At 43.9% G+C, this 8,080-nt stretch overlaps 1 protein-coding gene across 6 annotated transcripts in view; it reads right to left on the minus strand.

Annotated features, from left to right (window-relative positions):
- The window catches only part of LOC105833943 (whirlin), a 100,976-nt gene extending 93,332 nt beyond the window's left edge, over nucleotides 1-7,644 (minus strand). For 3 of the 6 annotated variants that reach the window (XM_036287646.1, XM_012676065.3, XM_012676059.3), the window contains exon 1: nucleotides 7,361-7,644. The gene's annotated coding sequence lies outside the window, so the exon portion shown is untranslated. The remainder of the gene's footprint in view (nucleotides 1-7,360) is intronic. The other 3 variants (XM_012676064.3, XM_036287647.1, XM_012676063.3) reach the window with 1 other exon arrangement.
- Nucleotides 7,645-8,080: the final 436 nt, after the last annotated feature.

Here is an 8,080-nt window from a genome sequence, read left to right on the forward strand (position 1 = left end):
GAAGAATTCGGAACGAGAGCGAGAGGAAATTAACGTGAAAAGTGCGAGGAGGAGGCCGTACCGGAATACAGATATAAATATAAATTCGATAAAATTGCATCTTTTACGCTCTGTTAATTATTAAACACAGAGCGCGCATTGACAGACGGAAGGAGAAATTGTGAAAAGTCGGTGGCGATGGTATGTTTTTAGTTTGTTAGTAACGAAATTTATAATAAAATTAATAAATTAATAATATAATAATCCAAGCAAACAACACCTAATAGTTAAATAGCTGTTATTGTCATTAGAATTTCTTAGTCAACAATATAGCTTATATAACATATAACACTTACATAATGATTATAAGTTGTATGACACTTGTAACTATTAATTAGTGTTTGTTAGGATGATTGTAAAGATTTAAAATGAGCTGCGATACGACAGCTACAACAAAATTCCTATATATATGAATATATATAAATGATACATTTTTTATTGTAAATGACTATGTCTTTTATGCAGATAAAAAAATTCAAATAATTTGCTCTGGCAACTGTTAGTATAATGAACGTTAACTATACGCTTGTGCGGAATTGGATTCGTGGAGGAGAAACTCGGGCTCCGCGCAAGACTGCGAAATTGTTAGACAAGCAACAACAATATTTCCCACGCACGCCAGAGTAACGTTTTAACTAAATGCAATCTTCCCCATTAGCATGGCGATCGAATCTTTTCCAATTTCGCGTCACGCCAGTCGTAAAAGGCGACTTACGGGAACGATCGCACGGGGAAAATGGCCAGGTCGTCTTTCCACGCGAGCCACCTCGCGTAAGGTTCCCCCCTTTTTTTCTACCCCTGTTTCACGGCGCGCGTTTAGCGGGCGCCAACGTCGCGAATTGCCTTACTACTGCATTGCGTGGCCGGCGCACGTCGCAATGTTGAATATTCACGAAACGTGTGTCCGCAATGCTAAGTAAATTCCTCTCCCCCTTCCGCTCCGTCCCATCCGTAGTCGCACTTAACCCCAAAGCATCTGACGTAATTTATTTCAATCACGATATCGCGATCGCCGAGAGGTTGCGCGTATTTGTTGTAAGAACTCTCTTTAAAAAATTCAACTGTTCGCGTATACACGGCACGGTCGAGCGCATTTCGTATTTACGACTGAATTCTTTTTAACGGCTACGCGATACCAGCTCCAAGTTATCGAGATTTAAAAGCAGCGGACTTCTTATGCCCAAATTGTCTAAATTTGCGCTTGTTCAATCTCACGATCAATTAAAAAAAAAAAAAGCTACTAAAACGAAGCTGCTTTCTGATTATTGCGAGGGACACAGACGCAATTGCTAGTGTGATTCGGGCATTATGTTTATTCTCCCTTTTCCTGGTCAACGACAAAAACTGTTGGCCGCTAATCAGAATTTTGGCTCTGAACCCAACCGCAAGAAGCAAACCAGCGAATAATAATTTGGCTTATAAATAGCTTATGCCGTATAAACGAGCATTATTTGCTGCGATTTCAGGTAAACTTTTTAACGAGTAAGTAGATTCAAATAAACTTTTGCACGAATATTTATTTCCTTAATCCTGTGTAAAAAAAAATTGACTTAATTCGTAATGTTACTTTCTCATTAAATTTGCAAATGAATACTACAAAACGGGATTTTACATAAGCCTCAGGAGCAAGCAAAAAGAATTAAATGACTTTCAAAGGTATAAAAGAGGGATGCTCAAATTTTACATACACTCGAATGTAACAATGGGGCAGTCTATTTCCTGAATTTTCTATATTTTTGAAAATGCTTTGAGATGTGACACATACATTTTTAAGGGTGAAGCAACGGTGACGTCGACGGCAATTGATCGCAAGCGAAGAATGCAAGTCCTTTGAATAAACCGATGATATCAAGTGAATGTAGAAATCATCTGGGATTACGCTCCGATCGGCGTGCGAGCGATACATGATTGCGAATCGATGATTGTGAATATAAACGGCCGGCAAATCCGTCTATTAATAATACGGGGAGAGACATTTATAAGCCTCGCGCGATCAATGATGGCGTCGTCGACAATGACTTATTTTTGCGTCACGCGCTGTCGACCCTTCGCTCTCTCGGATCCACGAAGAATGACGAAGGGATGACTCCCTTTCAGGAAACCGCCGATAAAAATGGCGCGATAACACGTTGGCATTAACGTAGAAAAGAAAGGACTTAATGAAAATTTCGGTAGTCCGTGAAAAACTTCGAGGAACGGTTTTACACAAGTTTACTTTGTATGCGTACTTTTTATACGGCCCAAATGTAACTTTGATGACTCAGACAACTTTATTATTTAAAGATTACCTTCGACGTTTCGTCGAAGTTAGGTTCCATTATAGACGTATTAATTTATAATTGCATACTTAACATATATTTTGTACAAGTTATAGCAATAATTGATTCAAATTGCCTTTTACTTGCCTTTTTCAAGAATTGTTATATAATTTAAGGAAATTTTGTGTTTATAATTTATATTGGCTGTTTAAAAATATTCGAGCGATCAATTATTGGCCGTTTTTATAGGGCTATTCTACTTATAAATGTTTATTTTTGAGAATTAAAAATTATAGATTTTAAAATAATTTTTGACTCATCAATTTTTAACTCTTGCTTTTGAGATTTTCTCTTTAAGTATATAATACATGAAAAACACTTATTATTACTTATGTAAAATACACAAAAATGTGTTATAATCTTTTCTTCATTATATTGCATTTTACATAAAAAGGGGGAGACCACTGGGAGAAAGTTTCAAATCGCTCCGAGTCACCTTTGACATTTCCTTCGAAATTTCAAAGTAAACATTTTTTCCAATTCTCTTGTACTTCTCAAACCATCTATTGCTAATTTTTCCAATACGATCTACTCCAAGCGGGAGAAGGACTTCTAAATTATTGGAAACACATACGCGGAATGATCGAAGGCATTTCATTGCAGGAGCAGGCCTTCGAACGAGGGCGAGGCAGGATCGCGGGGATTGAATCCAATTTCCCGTGATGGTTAGCGTGACTGTCACGCGTGTATTCAGAATTTACTGTGCGATCGAACGGGACAGGGTCGGAACTGTCCAAGTTACATTTATATACTGGGTACACGCCACGTGCGCTACCCGACATTCGGCCGAACGAGCGTGCGTAGTACTCGAGCGCCTTTTAATGCATTCCGTGTGAGAGAGCGAAACAAAGCGGCAGAGGGAGAAAAAAAAACGAGGGCGTTGTTGAGTTTGTTGCACTTGTCGCACGTGTGAGAGAAATGCACATAACGCGCAGAGAGGACGCATATGCCTCTTAAATTATTGATGTGAGGTCTCTCTCTCTCTCGCCATCAGGAGAGTTTTTCCGAAGCAATTTCCGAAGTCTACTTGCCGATGTTACCCGCAGAATTTATATTTTTTATCACGCGCGACCGGCACATGCGAATTCTCTCCTTAGAAAAAGGGCTCCTTAATTATTTTAACACAAAATATTGGCGCAATATTGGTAAGCAATGTAAGCACAATATTGGTTCAATATCGTAAAGTAGACGCTCCACCTTCTTTGGCCAATTTGTCTAAGCAGTTAAAGTTTTGTCTAAGATATTGATTCAATATTGGTTTAACATTGGGCCAATGTTAAATCATTTAATTTTTCATAGTGGATATTAATTGCATCCTAATTTAGAACCAATATTTTACGACCAATATTAGCGTTACATTGAGAAAATACTAGCCAGTGTATATTCTCAATATAAATAAAGTTTAGCCAATATTAACCAATGTAACTGCTAATTATTGGTTGTGCGATTAGGATATTATTTTGGATTGAAGAACATCCCGAGGGTCGACAGTTTGATCGGGAAAGCGAACCGCCCTATAATGACATCTGACTTACTTGACGTTTGATTATTAAGTTATTACGCGGATGACGCGGCGGAGTGGCTCTCCGAGCGTTCGACGATGGACTGAATTTCAAGAGCGTAGATCAATAATTTTCGATATCGAGCTTCCTTTCTGTAGGAGGTGATCGGAAGTAGTAGGCGCGTTGGACAGATGAAACGACGGGGTTCCCCTCGTCGAAAACGCTGCGCGCGAGGTTCGATTGCTTCTCTCTCTCTCTCTCTCTCTCTCTCTCTCTCTCTCTCTCTGTGTCCTTTTCTCTCTCAAAGCCGAGAATATCAGATATCAAACGGCAATCCAAGTTATTCCCTTCGAAGCGGAGGTTCTGTCGGAGTGAAGACCACTTGCTAATTAAACTGTGTGGTATGAAAACTTTTCTCATCGATTCCCCCGTCGGAATCGTGCGACTGGAGTCGCGAGCTGGAGGCTCTTTTCCCTTTAATCGCTCACGGAGGTCAAGCACTACTCGAGCACACCGCGACGTTTTCGTTAATGGAAAGCTATTTTTGCTCTCGAGGAGAAGAAAGAAGAGGAGGAGGAGTAGGATTGCCATCGCCACGTGCGCTGCACCAAACGCGATTCGCCGGCTACGGCTCAACCACTTCCCCCCTGCCACCCCGAGCTCACCCTTTGTTCCTCTTTCAGCGTGCCGCTTTCCTCTACCTCACGTCGCTCTCTCTCTCTCTTTCTCTCGCCCACACTCACGTGGCACGTGCTTATATACTCGTATGCAAGGAACGACGCGTCGCAACGCCCCGGATAAGCGAAAGAAGGTGTTCGTCGCGTGTCGGCCTCCGCATATACTCCGGCGTGTATACGCCGTGGCCGTCGTCGTTATTAGTTATTAACGCGACCGAGCGACCGCTTTTTTCCACGAGGGTGTGCTCACGCAGCACGTCACCACCGGGGATCGATCTTCGGCCACGAGGTCGAGGGCTGAAAAGTGTTACGAGAGAAAGAGAGAGAGAGAGAAAGGGGTGGCAGAAAGAAGGAGAGGAGATTGTGTGCACAGGCTCTACTTTCTTTTTCTTCTTCTTCTTCTTCTTGGTCGAGGCCGGGCCGAGGAACCGCCCTTAACCCTATCAAATTTTTAACGGACCGCCGACTCGCTTCGGCGGCTTTCCCAAGGATCGACCGAACGAATGGAGGGATCGATGAGGAACGGGAACGATAATAATGGGATAACAATAGGTGCCTCGTGTAAATAAATGAATGAAAGACGGACGAAAAAACATTCTTCCGAAAAACTGTCGCAATGTTGAATTTGTACCGTTCTTTAGACGTCCGAAGAAAACACACACACACACACACACACATCCTTTAGACCGTTCTTGCGTGGGTGTGCACGTGTGCGCGTGTACGTTGTTTTAACTAGTTTCAGAGGTTGGTGATTGTAGAGAGAGAGAGAGAGAGAGAAAGAGAGGGAGAGAGGGAGGGAGAGAGAGAGAAAGAGAGAGAGCTAGTGTTACGTCTTCGGGGAGTAGGGTAATCTCGCCCCCTGGAATAGGTTATTAGTGGCGTCAGAGCTGACGCAATGTTTTTCAAGGCGAGTGCCGTCCGCCAACCTCGAATCTTGACATTAGGATTGATAGGAGTTGGGATACTGTGATACACTACTATTGTGACATCAGTGTTTTTGCGAGCGAGCTAATTATGAGTGTTTTTTCAAAGGTTTTAGGAGTGTTTTCCACTTAGTAGTACAAGTCGACACAAGTATTTCTTCTGTTCTTTTTACGCATTGAATGTCACTAAAGCCTCGATTTTTTATTATAGCCAAACGTTAGAATTTATTTTAATACTATATAAATCCGTATTAAATGTATAAGTTGTAAAGCTTTGATTCAACAATTTTTTAAGTTCTTTGATAAAAGAAATATCACTAACTTTTACACAGACATGCTATTAATTCTTTATAGTCCAAACTGGGTTATATTGACCCAAAAGATTTTTTCATATAGTCTCAATTCTATCTCAAATTCGGACATATATAAAAAAAAAAAAAACGTAAAAACCATTGCGCTCATATAACAGTATAATCGTATTCCTAAATGGTAGAGGAACAGAATTTTTTAAAAATATTTTAAAGTCTAAAAATCCTTTGAAAAACACAACCGTTTACCAGTTGGTCTGACTAAGCAATAAAAAATAAATTGGTCTGAAAAATATTAAAATGTGAAAAATGTTCTTTAGTACTTTTTTTACATTTTCAACGTATTTTTTTGGGGGGGGGGGCGGGAGACTTACAAAACTGAAAACTGAATTCATTCGTATGAAAACGTATACGAAATCGCACTGAGATCCAGCTGCGACTGAATAAGGCTCATCTGTCAGTTGTATTTTAACATATCGGTCAGCATGTGTTCTATTATCGAAATTCGATAATCCCGTGTCCTTTAAAAGCAATTAGTTGATAACAGTTATGAATTTTCGTCGGAAGATACCGCGACGCGTTTACCCCACTTTCGCCGTACACTGATTAGCCGTACGTTTCTAGGGTCTGGCGTGTTCACAATCCCAGCCTCTAGAGGCGATTATTGCCAATGACAATATTTTTCAAGGCAACACCTAATGCTAACCCAAGCCAATTACGTCGAGCGTAAGCTCGTCTCCCGTGTGTTTCTGCTATCGGATACCGCAACAGTAAGGGCTCCCGACACCAGAGGAAGCTAATCTCAACAATTCTACTTCAAGACTCTCGACTTTGCCATTAAAAACAAAACTGCCCCGTCAAGCCCCCGTCGGCCTTCTCGCCGGATTACTGCGCAAATATCGCGGTGTCACGGTTACCCCTCCAACGTCGCGGACGCGAGTTTCATATTTTTTTTCAGGGTCAGGACTAATTTCTTACTTTAAGTGAACGGCGGCGGAGCGGGAAGGGGAGAGGCGGTTTATATTAGAGGGCCGATATTTTTCAAGGCAACACCTGCTGCTCCGCGACCTCGTCGCGAAGCCAATTGCGAACGCGATGGTTCGCGCGACATTGGGATGTCATAGTTGCGTTCTCCAGAAGAAGCGCCGCGACTAGCGCTCGATTCGTCGAGCATCCACAATGGAGAGAGGGAGAGAAAGAGAGAGAGAGAGAGAGAGAGAGAGACAGAGAGAAGGGGAGAAAGATACCGAGCGAGACAGACGACGCGGGGGTGCCATTTCGACGTCTGGCACGACATCTCCGTGATGCCGCGAATACGCGTATATCGCGAGTATACGCAGTTCAGGGGAGACAGGGGCAGTTCGGTGAGGGTTTCAAAGATGGCCAGTTCTTTCCGTTGTACTCCTCCTCCGCGACACACATACATATACACGCATACATACACACACAAGCACACGACACGCACGAAAGCTCGAGGCGCAGAGTAGAGACAGAGACAGAGAATGAGAAAGACAGGGAGAAATAGAAAGAGAAAAAGAAAGAGACAGACACAGAGAGTGAGAGCGAGAAGGTGGACCGATCGAAGGGACTCACGTCTCTCATCTCGCGGCCGCGGCGACGTGCTCACGTGCGAGCGTCGTCGTTCCAGCGAGTCCGGCACCAACGACAACGGCGAGGACGACGGACAACGGGCGCGATGGTGCGACGTGCAATACACTCGTTGTCGCTGCTGCTGTTGTTACTGCTGCTGCTGCTGCTGCTGCTACTGCTGCTGCTGCTGCTGCAGTCGCGCACGTCGGTCGATGCGCCAGGCGCATCGCCCCAGCAACCACGGCACGAAGCTCACGACTGGCTCCGTTGCTCGCGACCGAGCGCCAGCCGGGGGTTGGCTTGGAGTTCACCGGCTCTTCGGGGGGGTGGAGGGGCGAGGCGGCGGGCGTAGGAGGCCGGGGGTGAGTCGGGGGTGAGTCGACGGATGCCGCCGCGACGCCTGCCGGCGTCCGCGGGAAGTCATCCCCCGAGCAGGCGCGACAGGGCAGCCGTGGTTGATTGGTGGCCGCCCCGCTGGTGACGGGGCCGCGAGAGGGTTGTGTTGTTTCGATACCGGTGCGGCATTGGTGACTCGGGTTGGTTTGTCCTGGTGGTCTTTTTTCCAAAGAGGGGAGCAGCGACACCGCGTAATCAACGTGTTTTCAAGCTCTTTTTCAAACCCCTCGCTCTATACTTCACTATTAATTTTACTATCAAGCTTCAATATCCCCTTTTTCCTAAAGTATTGTTATTTCTGACTTGGGAATTCTCGGGGAATGAGAT

The sequence above is a fragment of the Monomorium pharaonis genome, chromosome 5, assembly GCF_013373865.1.
Source record: "Monomorium pharaonis isolate MP-MQ-018 chromosome 5, ASM1337386v2, whole genome shotgun sequence".
NCBI classification, from domain to species: Eukaryota; Metazoa; Arthropoda; class Insecta; order Hymenoptera; family Formicidae; genus Monomorium; species Monomorium pharaonis.